This window comes from Pinus tabuliformis, chromosome 1_1 (genome assembly GCF_031772625.1).
Source record: "Pinus tabuliformis cultivar Carrire ecotype Pingquan chromosome 1_1, CPIR1, whole genome shotgun sequence".
NCBI lineage: Eukaryota > Viridiplantae > Streptophyta > Pinopsida > Pinales > Pinaceae > Pinus > Pinus tabuliformis.
The window spans coordinates 753,698,051-753,711,360 of record NC_142297.1 but is presented as its reverse complement, the minus strand read 5'-3'; positions in this window follow the sequence as shown (position 1 = coordinate 753,711,360).

Sequence of the window (13,310 nt, the reverse complement as noted above, 5' to 3'; positions counted from 1 at the left end):
TAAAGTTTTGTGACATTAATATATGAGACAAAGGACATGGAATCATAGAAGCTAAAGAGATTGAGGAAATTTGGTTATTTACTTTGCCCCGTTATGACTATGATCCTCAAGCTTGCACTGCCAATCATTATATAGCAGTAAGTTATATTAAAATTTGTATTCATCAAGAACCACCTTTCGATGTGGTTTTTACATGCATTGATGATTTTCAACAAGCTGTCCAAAGAGGCAAACTCCTACATAGTGACGACAATTGCAAGAATTTAGAGAGGAACTATACACAAATTTTCTAAAGGAAAAGACTCTACACCTCAACATTTCATTTGAAGAGTTAAAGCCTATTGAATTTTTGCAATTTAATTTCAATGAACTCACTTTAGAGGCTTTTATTGTTTCTCGGAAGGGAAAACAATAGAAATTGAAAAATTAGAAGGTTTTGTCTTCACATGTGAAGAAACTACATCAAAATCAATACAAAAATCTAAAAGAGGAACAAGAAAATACAGGAAGAGAAAAGACTCCAAAAAAAGAAGAAACAAGTGAACAAGATATTATTGTCATTAATTCTCCTAAGAAAATATAGCAAGAGAAACCAGAAAGTGCAGAAGTCAAAGAAATGGAAATACCTAAGGATAAGGAAAAACATGTGTCTATTGAATCCACTGCCAAGGAAAATGAGCAAATAATGGAATCATATAGTAGAGTGGATATTATATACAATGTATCTCCTCAGGCATCGGTAACATCGATTTCTACTAAGATTCCTTGGGAATCATTATTGTTTAAAATGGATTCTGAATTAGAGCCAACTGTAGATACTATTCCATATTTGGCATATTATTATTTTAATAGTTAGACAAAATCAATTGTCCAAAGAACAAAGAAAATAAAACATGATACTTTGGAAACTGTATCTAAATTCAGCGGGTAGGCTCAGGGAGATGTACAAGAAAGAGCTCAAGAATTTTCCCAAGCTTTAGGAGCTTTTTTCAATTACAATCAGTATCATTTGAATGAGCTTGCACCTTCATATGATGACAATTTACAAACAAACAAAAAAATTGAAGGAAAAATTGAAGAAAAATGAATTGTTCAGTGAAGAAAACTGGCAACGACATTTTTCTAATTTAATTCAAGGATTTACTGTAGAAAAAGAAAACCTGCAGAACGATTTTTAGAAGCAATTGTTACAAGCAAATGCAAAACATGAACAAGAGATTCAATAATTGAGAAAATTACATGAAGTTCAAATCCGCATCTGGAAAGAAGAAGCATAAAACAATTCCTCCATTATTGTTATAGCTTTGCAATAGGAAACTGAATATCTTAAATATCAAGCGAATGAGAATAAACATGCAACACAATCTCAATATTTTCAAAAATCAAGCTTTACAAGTTTATCTAATTTTAAGGAAGAACCAAGCAAAGTTTTATAAAAAAATGGATAAAATCAATAAATTAAATATATAAGTGAGAAAATTGATTCGTTGGTAGAAGAATACAAATCAATTAAAAGGAAGTTTTTCTCTATACTTCACTGGGAAAACGAATTTCAATCTACTAAAATTCCAAGAGTTTCTAAGAGAGACAAAATATTGATGCTTGCTTCGCTAAGTTGTAGAGAGAAAGAGAAAAAAGAAATAAGAGCATGTATACAAATGGCATATGAGCAATGTTTATCAATTTGGGAAATATGAACAGAGTTTATAGAAAAAATTGACCTATCAGGTAACAAGTCATTAAAGGAAGCAATTCCAAGAGAATTAAAACTGGCCACAGAAGATCTTGTTGCCAAGGACTAGGTAGAAATAAAAAAAATTATAGTTTGGACACAGCAAAGTTTCCAAAAATTTATGCAACTTACTTTTGAGCAAATCAGGTTTGTTGCCAAGTTTGAGGTCATATATCAGAGAAAGAAGAAAGAGGCACAAGGATTAATTACCAACTGTCAGATCAATATCAATCATTTTCCTCCCATTTATTTCTTTTCAGTGTACAATGTATATGCACAATGGGCAGCTTATGTCGAAGTACATGAACCTAACCTGCTACTTAGTATCAATTATGAAGAATCTGAAGATGAGGAGAAAATCACTGCTTTCTTGCCATATTTCAATTGAACATACACCATTTTAGAATTCAATTTTTAGTTTCAGAAAAACTGTTGAATTTCATGTTCCAAGGCCTGTTTTATTTTATTGTATTTTAGTATTTATAGACCTTTATGCGTTGGTTCAAATGGTCCAGAATCAGTGAATATTGTAGACCTGAATGTTTTTAATCAATTTTGAAATTCCATCTTTTTTCAATACCATTTTCAGTGCTCATGTGTAGTGAATTGTGGCATTTATGTCAGTGCATGGTTTTAATTACGTAGTAAATGTTTATGATTTTATTCTATGAATTGTGGTGTTTGATTCCCAATGAGTGTTTGATAACTTTGTTTAAGATTCTTTATGAAAATTTTGCAATTTACATCTTTTTATAATCATAAATTAAAAAAATTGTAGATTGACTTATTCCTAGTTTATCATTGTAGTACAATACTCAAATATAGGAAAAATTTCTCTCCTCTATGACATAGAAATTGTTATTAATTTACTTTAAATTATGCATCTATAGATATTCCAGAAAATGCTAAAAAAAACTAGCTAGATAATATCAAACTCCAATTTTTTTTTGGAGCTTTTATTTAAATGTTCAACCAACACTTATGTGTTCAACCTTGTGAAGTAAATTCCAATTAGGAATTTATGTTTTATGATATTATGTAGACTCTTATGCTTATTTAAACCCTTTGATCGCTGGTATTTAGATTTATTAAATCATTTCTTAGATTAGTATTGTAGTTGATATTAGTACATACATAATGTACAGGACTTTGGAGTAAGTGTTTGATGAACAAAATCCCAAGAAAATATCTTTTGTTTTTGTATTGCAGATATATATGTTAACATCAAATAGTTCACAAATTATTTGTATTGCAAAACCTTTTTCCTCTATATGTCGATATGCATATTGCAGTAATGAGTTTATAGTATAAGCCTATGAATCATTGATACATTGCTCTTGTTCAATGTTTCTAGTATCTAGGTGTTGTTTTAAGAAATTGGTAGCAATATTCTTACTGCAAATGAAACAATTATAAAAAACTTGTGCCACTGTTTTTTTCATATTAGACATATCAAAACATAGTGTAGGTACACAAATAGATTAAAACAAACAGTCATCATAGTCATTCTACAAACCTTGTTCAAGTAAGATTTTCTCAATTGACAATATGTCAAAGTGTACAAGTGAGAACTCGTATGCACATTTCCATGGGCCAGTTGCTTTAGTTATTGAAGCTAGAATATCTATTGTGCTATGTAACAAAAGTGCTGCAATTTTTCCACATACAAAATTTTGATTATCTTGCAAAATATTATATTCATGGTCATCAATGGCTGGATTGAACAATAGATCTTAGTTTAACTTTAGTTTATAAACAATGGGACCTTGTTACAAGTGCTATGCAACCATACGAAACAAAAACAAATAAAAAAATAATTGGAACTTTGATCGAGCACATACTGACTTGTTCCAAGAGGATTTTTGCCACCTGTGAACAATTGCTTTTATAAATTGAATGCAATCATATTAATTGTTCCAATCATAATTGTGTCTTGATCCCTTTTCACATTCACAATGTTTATAATATAGTTGACTCATCTATTTCTTGTTAAAATATTTATCTCTATATATGGCACATTAAACTTACCATTATTTTGAACACTTGTATACAAGTTTCCTCAACAAGATACATTCCACTAGTTCTCATTACATTGTTGTTTCTGTTATGTATATGTGTTAATATGTCCATGAAAACCGGTATGACTATAGGATGAAGCACAACATGACAGTGAATTCCATGTTGAGCTTTTGTTGCACATTGAGTATGCCCAGAGTCATAACAAAAGAGTTATTATACACAAAGCTAGCATAAGGAATTGAGCAAACACTTGCACATTTTGTCAAAAAATTCTATGTCAGTTACTATGTTTTTGTATTCATTTGTGTAAAGTATTTAGCTTTGTATATAACTACAACTATAGAACCCAGAGTTATCAGATTGTTTTTCTAACAAAGTAGGAATTTTCAAAACATATGTTGTTTCTTCAGATCGATTAGTGTTCATGAAAATTGTTCTTCTAGTAGATGAATACACAGACAAACACAAAACAATGTGCATTGCTTGTCCACTTGTTGTATATTTAGCAATCTGTTTCCAAGTTTGCGAATAGCTTCAACTTTGCTGCCTTAACAAGAATAAGATTTTTTGTCAAATTTGTTTAAATGCAATTGTAATGGATCATTGAATTTTTGTCATATAAGACTTGGAATATGTTACTGCACGATAAAGGTCTAAAATATATTGAGCATTTGTGTTTTTTTGCTACACTATGTTCTTGTATTCAATTGTCTTGATTGTTTTTCTTTGAATACAATTGTACTAGATATAAATGTAAACACAAACATACAGGGAATATAGGTTTTGGGAACCAGTTAATGAAATTCTAAAAAGGATTTATAGTGTCATATACCATATAAACTTATGATATCAATAACTGAGCTAAGAGTCCAGAAAAGAATTCCCAGTGTGCACACAATAAACTCTTTTCACAGTCTGTTGGATAGAGACAAATCCAATTTTCTATATTTCTTTGTTCCAATAATTATTTGGTATGAAACTTATAATCTAAATATTCATTGAATAATTTGCATTCTTGTTGTCATGTTTACAACAACCTTTTTTTCCCTGTGTGTCGCAAAATCAATAAAAACAAAAGCCTTAAATAATGTTTTTTTTTTTTTTTTAACCTAAGTCGCAAGTCACACTCAAGAAAATTTTGTAGAAAAAATACAAGATCCCGAGTACCCGTCCTTCCGACCACACGACCAGGAACTCGAACTGACCATACTTTTTTAATAAATAATTTTAATAAATAATCGGGCCGACTTGTCAACCTTGGAATTTCTGAACTTCTAACCGACCTCCGAATTACCGGACTGTCAAAATACTTGACCTAATGTGTTCAACCAAATATGGTCTACTCTAGGTCAGGATAGAATAAAAGAATCATAAAACAAAACAAAACAAAAATGCTCGACTGTGTGGCTTCCTGAATATACATTCGACTCACAAAAAAACAAAAACAAAAACGTGACAATCGCAACAGTGATCTTGTACTTTTCGTGCTTTCAAGATCAATTACTGAAACTTTAGTCTCCTTTATTTGTCTATTCTGCAATTTTTTTCTTTTGTTTGTCACAAAATGCATAAAAAGCAAGAGGCTTATACATTTTTTTATTTTTATTTTTTGTAAATTTAAGTTGCAAGTTAGATCCAAAAAAAAATTGTAAAAAAGAAATACGACCTTCCGACTACCCGACCTTCCGACCATCTGACTACCAACACAAAGCAACTACGATTTTTGTTATAAATAATTGGTCCAACCTCTGACTTTGACATTGCCGACAATCAAACTATTGACCTCTCGACTTCAACAATGCCCGAATGTGAAACTGCCGAACTAATGAAACCATCCAGCTATCAAAGAACTTGACCTTCCATCCACCTAACTTAGAACACTGAGTGACTACCATTTTTATAAATAATCAAAACAAACTCCCGACCTCAGTATTGTCCAACTGTGAAACTACCTGACCTCCAAAACTCAATATTCCTGAATATCAAACTACTCTTTCTGACCTTAGAATTTTTTGACCTAATGAAACTGCTTAACTATGGTATAGTCGGCTAACCATAGAATAATTGCAATAAAACAAAAAGCACCCACTTGTCTGACCTCCTGACTGTAAAATCAGGCCAATATTAAGTCAAACATCGAATCCAGAAAATTTTTGACAAAAAAATGTAGCCTCCCGACTACCCGACCTCCTGACCACACAACTACCAACTCGAAGTGACTACAAATGAATACATTCCAACCTCCCAAGCTTGAAGTAAATGGATTTTGGCACTACTTTTCTTATGCTATTATGAAACTATTACTTTGTCCTGCCAAATCTCCATTACCCACCACATCGCTTGAATCCCACAGATAATCCATGTACGATGTCCAATCATACAACAATAGAATTGTGCTGCCCCAATCACAAGTTTTCCCGCCCACGGTCCTCGCTGCAACAAGATAAGCCTTATCCAATTCTCTCTATAAATTCAACATTTTCCCCCTTTGCTTGACATTGAACATCCTTTCTTATTTTTCAAGAATGGATGTGTCATGGACCTTTGACTCTGCACCACACATACTCTTTAGTTGACATTTCTGTATTGTCCTCAGAGACCGGGTGTACTACTACATTAACTACGTCCAGCTAATCCTCTCGATTGCAGGTTACTCTCAGGAATTCATTTACCGTGTATATCTAAATGAGCACCTCGCCACTTTGTCGAAGTCATACTAAGACATTCCACGATGTTACCCCTTTTGAGCTTGGGCAATAGTTACATTAAGGAATTTCTATCCCGTGGCATTTCTTTTCCTTCAGGTAGAGAATTCCTTGCATGGTGGCATAGGCGCTCATGCAGTTATTATCCGACAGAAGCTTGGAGCCACTTTTCATCGGGTTTCCACCTCAGCTACCACATACCAATTATTCTAGAATAATCATGAACTCTCTTAGCAACTCCTTGACACTACTCCCTGTGGAAAGAATGGAAGCTCATGCACGATAAAGGCTGAAGCCAATATAAACACTACAACAAGGCATAATCAACGCCAATACATTTGTTTGATGTTTCGCATACTGTTTACCTGTTAACAATATTTTGCAAACAAATATCTTAATGTAAACATTGACCGTCTCTGTCAAACATAGCGTATTTGGTATATATTTGCACATTAATACAAACGCTCATAAAACCCAATTGTTCTAACTGATATTGTTGTGCAATTTGAATAAATCATTGAGATCCTTAATTTCATTTATTGAATTTTTTATGATATCGCTAAGCATTTAGGGAAAAATGTTATATGACTCTTCTTCAATCCAAACTTCAAAAACTTTGTAATTACTATTGTTTACTATATTAATTTATTTACTTCTTCATGGAACCATAAGACACATGTGCCCATGCATAATCGTAACCACAATCAATATACAAATTAGGATAATATTGGTTTAGAGTTGCATAACATATATATTCAAAACAACACATATTCCCCTTGCTATTTATACATATCTATTACAATGACAATGCAACATAACCCATTAATTGGAAATTGTAATCATACAACATTTATATTTTTTGTTTGCAATAAAATTGAAACTAGCACTCTATCCACATCATGTCTTCCAAGTGCCTCTTTTTCTTCTGGAGTAAGTTTCCTGTTATGAAACCAGCTCACACAAAGATAGAAAAGATAGATCAACGCCTTAGAATTCAGCCTCTTCGAGGGGGCAACCTCCTTTACATTACACAAATGAACAATTCTTGAATGATTCAAATGACAAAACCTCCTTTCTATATAAAGGAGTCTAAGGGGTCACAATATAACTAAGCCGACCTAACAATAATAATATAAAGGCACAAAAATAACAATAGGGGGATTCTATGGGGCACAGTAATAACAATATGGGGACAATAGGGGTACAACAATATTAATAAGGGATACAACTACAATATTAATGGGGGCATCACTAGTATTATAAGGACCTAACATGCCCCTCTCCTTCAAAAAAGTGTTGTCCGCAACTCTTGAGTAGTTCTGGATGCTTCTGTATAAAATTCTCATCTTCCCATGTGGAATCTTTAGCGGATAAGTTCTTCCACTTGATGAGATACTCTGAAATGGATTGATTTCATAGTTGTCGAGTTCTTGTTTCTATGACTGCTTCCGGTTCCAATATAATTTTTCCTTCCTCATCAAGTTCTGGCAATATTGTTTGAACTGGGAGCTTGTCGCCTATAACCTTCTTTAAACATGAAACATGGAAAACTAGGTGCACTTGAGAAGCTGCAGGAAGCTCCAATTTGTATGCCATAGTACCAATCTTTTGCAACACCTTGTATGGACCATAATACTTTGGTTACAATTTGTTATCCTTCTTAGCTTACTTGAGGGACATTTGTTTATATGGTTGTAGCCGTAGGAATACCCAATCACCTACATCAAAACTTCTTTCACTGCGATGTTGATCTCCGTATTGTTTCATTCTATTCTGCGCCAACACGAAGTTATCCTTTAAGATTTGGAGAACTTGTTGTTGATACTCGATGTGATGTTCCACTTGAACCTTAGAATTTTCTCTTAAATATGATGTGATGGATGGTGGTTGATATCCATAAAGTGCCATAAATGGGGTCATTTTTGTTGCAGTATGGAAGGAAGTGTTATACCGCCATTCAGCCAGAGGCAACCATTTGACCCATTGTGTCGGTTTATCAGATACAAAGCGACAAAGATATCGTTCCAAACATTTTTTTACTATCTCCATTTGCCCATCAGATTGAGGATGATAAGATGAGCTATGAGCTAACTGAGTACCAAGACAAGAAAATAATTTTGTCCAAAAATTTCCTGTAAAAATGGGATCTCTGTCACTTACAATAATCTTTGGGTTTCCATGTAGCTTTTGAATTGTTTCCATAAATTTTGTAGAAACTGTACTGGCTTTAAATGGATGTGATAATGCACAAAAGTGTGCATACTTGGTAAGTCCATCAACTACCACCATGATGACACTCTTTCCCTCAGACTTGGGTAAACCTGAGATAAAATCCATTGAAACCTCCTCCCAATGTTGGCCTGGAATGGATAAAGGTTATAATAGACCTGGTGTCTTAATTGTTTCAGATTTATTTTGTTGGCATACCAAACATTCCGCCACAAACTTTTGAATATCCGATTTAAGGCCATCCCAAAAAAATCTCTTCTTAACCCTGTGGTAAGTTTTTAAAAATCCTGAGTGCCCTTCTAAGGGAGAAGCGTGCAATTCCAGAAGAATCTTTTGTTTTGAGTTGAGAATTCTTACAGAGGTATAAGCGATATTTGTACCATAACGAATCATTTTTCCAGCTAAATGTATCAGATGTACTGGAATCTTGTTGTAACTTTCGAATAAGATCCCACACTTCTTCGTCACTCTTCCATTCCTCCCTTGCTTCGTTTATCCAATCTAATTGGATAATAGAAATAGCGCACAACAATGCTTCCACATCCTTATCCTTTCTTGAGAGTGCATCTGCCACAACATTTTGCTTCCCTTTTTTGTATATGATTTCAAAGTCATAAGCCAACATCTTTGTGACCCATTTTTGTTGTTCTTCAGAGGATAACTTTTATTCTAAAAAGTATTTAAGGCTATCATGATCCGTTTTACCTCTAAGTGTCTTCCCATTAGGTAGGGTCGTCATTTCTTAGTGCATGTAGGATTGCCAACATTTCCTTCTCATAAATAGCTTTGTGTAAATACTTTCCCTTGATTGGATGACTTTCAAAAGCAATGGGTCTTTCATCTTGCATTAAAACAACACCAATTCCATTTCCGGAAGCATCACATTCCACAATAAAGGTTTTTGTGAAGTCTGGTGTAGCTAAGACCGATGCTTGGCACATTGTCTCTTTAAGATATTCAAAGGCCTTTGTTGCTTCTAGAGTCCATGAAAATGCAACTTTCTTCAACAATGTTGTTAGAGGTGCTGCTATTTTCCCATAATTCTTAACAAAATTGCGGTAATACCCTGTCAACCTGAGAAATCCTCGCAAATGCTTTATGGATGTGGGGATTTCCCATTCCTTAATGGCTTTAATTTTGCTAGGGTCTACCTTAACTCCTTCATGAGATACAATATGACCTAGATATTCCACCTCTTGTACTCCAAAGAAACATTTGGATATTTTTGCATATAATTGTTTCTCCTCCAATAGTTGTAGCACAATGTCAACGTGTTGAACATGATCCTTCTAAGACTTGTTGTAGATTAGTATATCATCAAAAAATACTAACACAAATTTTCTAAGGAAGGGTTTGAAAATGGAATTCATCAAACCTTGAAATGTAGAAGGTGCATTGGTAAGGCCAAAAGGCGTGACCAAATACTCATAGTGACCCTCATGAGTTCTAAATGTTGTTTTCGGAATGTCTTGAGTCTTCATTCTGATTTGATGATATCTTGAACGAAGATCTAACTTGGTGAAGTAAATTGATCCATGCAATTCATCCAATAATTCATCAATGACAGGAATGGGAAACTTATCTTAAATAGTGAGCTTGTTGAGCTCCCTATAATGTGGACACATGCACCACGATCCATCCTTCTTGTGCACCAATACTATTCGAACAGAGAAAGAACTTTGGCTAGGTTGAATTATACCAGCCTCAAGCATTTCTACAACCATACGTTCAATTTCACTCTTTTGGGCATAGGGATATCTGTACGACCTGATGTTTGGAGGAACACTTCCTGGAATCAAATGAATAGCATGATCATGATCATGAATAGGTGGAAGACCTTTGGGAGTCTCAAATACCTTGGAATGATTGTCCAAGACTTTTTGGAGATCTGGAGAAATAGATCATTTCGATGCGGAAACATCTAGAAAACATAATTGTGAAATTATACCTTGTTGTTCCTTTTTTAGAAGCTTTGTCATACCATTAGAGCTTATTATCTTTCCCGGTTTCCCTGAAATACCCCTTAATTCAACTTCCTTTCCTTCCGCATAAAATTTCATGAAAAGTTCTTGAAAGTTAAAAGCTATTGTACCCAAGGATTGTAGCCATTAGACTCGTAGTACAACATCAGCACCTCCCATTGGAATGAACAATGTAAACTATGAAACGGGAACTGATACTGTTACCCGTTTCGTAGAGGTAGAAAAAAAATGACCCGATTTTCAAAAGTGGTGATGCAGAATACACATGTTTTTTTTAGAACATGGTTTTTGGAACTTTAATTTTTTTCATGTGCATTAAGTTTTAGAATGGTAGTGATTTTCATGCTGATTTAAAAAAGTGAGCATTCTGCATCACACTCCTTTTTTAAAAGCCCTGTTTTTTGGCTTTAAATTTTTTAATGTATAAAATGTAAATAATTATTTAGTAAATTTGATAATTTTTGAAGTGGTCGTTTTCTCCACATTTTCTTGTTTTTTATTATAATTTTAAATTTTTATTTCGTGAGGTTTTTACTGTTTTGCATTTTTAAATTAGAAGGTCGATATTTAGACTTTTCGATATTCTACATATTTATACATCCTTAATTAATTTTTCAATCGACATGAAATAATTGTTTCTAAAAAACAATATTTTTTAACAATGGACATAAAAATAACAATTTTTAACATAAATATAACTAAAAAACTACACGTTTTGATAATTTTTTGTTAGAATTGACATGTCAAAATCACAATTTTTATACGATAATTTTAACTAAAAATGGTTAAATAATAGCTTTTTCTATGAATTTCATGTCAAAAAAATAATAAAAATCATTTTTTTTTTCAAAAAATAATGATTAACTTAAAAATCAATGCAAAAATCACATATTACGAATCTTTTTCTTGTTTGACAGCCATCTCTGTGGATTTCCCAATAATTAGAGGCAATTTGTAACCATACTAATCTTAAAATAACACCTTAATGGCACTGAATGGGTCCTGGATAATCTAGGTCTCATTCACGGCTAGGTGTGCACAAGACAGATGAGGGAAAACTTAGCAATCTAAGGGGTATTGGTGTTGAAATACAACCTAGTTCCTAATAAACGACTCAGGAAAAAAAAATGGATATATATAAATCATTCTACTGTTAACTAGAGTTCAACCTGTATAATTTCTCATACAATACACCGATTCTTTTACGAAAGAAAACATAGAGGAAACAATCTTTATAGTCCAATGAAACAAGTGCTAGAAAACAAAATCATGGCTTCAACTTAAAAAGGGAAACAATACTCATTTTCATTAATCTCTAACAAGAAAAAAAAAAAAAAACACGCAAAAACTACCATTAAATTTTTCACTACATACTAACACTTTTCCATTGAAATTGTCCACTGGAAAATTCAACATGACAAACCAGAGTTATTCAAAGCATAAATATGTAAAAACCCCATAACAGATAACAACCCTAGAATGAGTAGGAGCACATAAATATACATTGTTCATTTGTTAAAGAAAACCCTAGAATTCACTAAAAACCTACTGAAGCAAGAGACCAATTGTCAACATTTTTTTTTCCATATTTACAATCTTGTTCGGGCTTAAAACAATGCTCAGAACTGTTAACTACAACTGGAATGAGAAAAACACATTGCTTGAATGGTCGAAGGGCTTCCGCATGGAAGAATTCGTTCAGACTTAGAGTAGCCTGAGCACATGTGGAAACTAAAATAATACACATATATAGCTTGTCTCAGGAAAAACACCCAGAGTGGCAAGGAAAGCCAAACCCTTGTACCAACTAAGAAAGAAAAGAGTAAAAACCTGACACAAGAAGGAGTGACGAACGTTAGAACAACTTGGTGTTGAAGCCGTGACCAAAAAGAGTAGTGGAAAGCACGAACCTGGTCAATCTAGACCAAATTTGAAAATATCAAATTAACAATGGAGGAAGCAACCCCAAAAGAAATCTATATACTTATGGAGTGAAGCACTACCGACAGTTCATCATCGAACCCTGTGGGTAAACCATATTAGAACCCAATAAAATAATCAACAGAGAAAGAAAGATTTAGTTGAAGGGACCACGAAAGTTCCATGTTATCTGATGGAGAGTGCACTCGATCCTAGTTACCTCTACCCGGAATGGTGTCGCCATCGTTGAAAGGGGAAAGAGAGAGAAACCTGCAAGAGTCGAGGAATAAGTTTATCCAAGTAAATTCCTTATAACATCGAATCACTGAATCGGAGGGAGTGTTGAAGTTTTGAAAATGAAATCAGGGCACGAGTGACAAGGACAAGTAAACATTATGATAACCTTCCAACTAATCGTCCCTCAAAATCATGCAATTACAACGGCAACAAACAAAGAAAGGAAAAAACCGACGCGAGGAGTGAAAACTGTCATTGAAAGCTGTGATTGTGCTCTCGGGTTGCCTTGCATGCAAAGTCTATGACTGGAGCCGAATATTGCCAGATGTAAATTAGTTATTAGATCCTGGTAAGCGAAGAACTACGGCGAGTGAGAGATGAACCAGTTGACTGGTGCAGTGTTGTCGAGTGCAATACGGGTGGCGGGATGCCGAGGGCATGATAATACTTTGTTCCCGTATACAGGATAATATGCCTCACGCCCTT